The sequence below is a fragment of the Frankliniella occidentalis genome, unplaced genomic scaffold (assembly GCF_000697945.3).
Source record: "Frankliniella occidentalis isolate FOCC.00 unplaced genomic scaffold, Focc_3.1 Scaffold296, whole genome shotgun sequence".
NCBI lineage: Eukaryota > Metazoa > Arthropoda > Insecta > Thysanoptera > Thripidae > Frankliniella > Frankliniella occidentalis.
In genome coordinates, this window is record NW_026267422.1 from 15,724 (window position 1) to 17,103 (window position 1,380).

Here is a 1,380-nt window from a genome sequence, read left to right on the forward strand (position 1 = left end):
TGCCCCGAAGGGGCGCCAGAATGCCCCCTGAAAGGGCGCAAAAAGGCGCCCCTCCCTCATCCCGTGGGGATTTTGGTGCCCCAATCACCAAAAAATTTTCGCGCTCGCTTTGCTCGCGTTGTTTTTCATTGCCTCTATGTAGGCACGACTTCATGTCATATGCTCATTTTCTAAACATAACAGTTACGCATCAGACTTCGTTCGCTGCCACTTTCTCGTGCATTTAAACGATAAAGATCTATTGAAAAATGATAGCACATTTTTGAGTGACTCTTTTTGAGAGGAGCGGGAGATAGTTGTTTGCCCCTGTACTTCTTAATACACAAGAAAAATACGGGGGAAAGAGCCTTTAAATAGGAAAAGTGGAAATGAATACATGTGTTTGAGACAACGGCAAGAATATAATTTTCATTAATTGAAAAGCCCTTTTTTTTGGGGGGGGGGGGCGCTAGTCGCCGTAAGGGGGCGCCAAAAAGGTCGTTTAAGCTTTCCCCCCCCCCTAGCCAAAAATCGTTCCTACGCCCCTGGGTTAGACGATAGAATAGAATGTACAAACTTTCAATTGAACGGAAAAACTAGTTACTTAAAATTTGTTCACTTTTTCAAAAATTTTTATTCTGACCGTCTGTACTCAAGCTTCTTTGAAATTACTAGCATTTTCTGACTTGTCCTGAATTTGACTCTACTGACTGTGCAGAGACTTGCACGCACGGTGGGACGATAGCTAGGCGCGCAGATACAAGGGCGCGCTGGGCCCCTGGGCAGCACTCATGGGAGGCCGAAAAGGAAACCCATACACACGCGCACGACTGCGTTGCCCAACACACAGTGGTCCTCATGGACTGTCCGGCCTGAAGGCGCCACATGATATTCATTCCTTGATGGAGGTGGGCGAACAGTCTTGCGCGTCCCTCCCTGTCTGCCTACTGCAGCACGTGCTGGGAATTCAATTGCTGTGGGGCTCCCCCCCCCCCCATCCAAATACTACAGAATGAGAGCACAATTTCGAGCAGAATTCGAGAGAAATGCGCACGTGCAAGGTAAGAGATTTGCCGCAAACAGGTGTAAAAGTTAATTACACTAACAAGCAGGCGGGCGGCAATGTCGGGGGAGTTTGACGGACAGTGATCCCCGGTTGGCCTCGTCATTTGACAAAACCAAATCGTCCTAGTGGTGTAGGATCAGCAGCGTGCCAACTTACTTGAACCAGCGGGGAGGCACACTCTAGGCGGGCGTGGACGGTCGTGGAGAGGACCAGAGCCCTGCCAAGGGCGGCGGCGGCGTCGTGAGCGGGACGAGGCTGTGCGTCCGTGTGTCCGGCGGCACCAGGCACGCTCCGTGTGTGTGTGTGTGTGTGTGTGAGCGCGCGCGCGCGCGATG

General features: G+C 51.3%; 1 protein-coding gene across 1 annotated transcript in view; it reads right to left on the reverse strand.

Moving 5' to 3' along the window:
• The window catches only part of LOC113218457 (zinc finger protein 665-like), a 14,506-nt gene extending 13,126 nt beyond the window's left edge, over positions 1-1,380 (reverse strand). The window contains exon 1 of the mRNA XM_052273746.1: positions 1,202-1,380. The gene's annotated coding sequence lies outside the window, so the exon portion shown is untranslated. The remainder of the gene's footprint in view (positions 1-1,201) is intronic.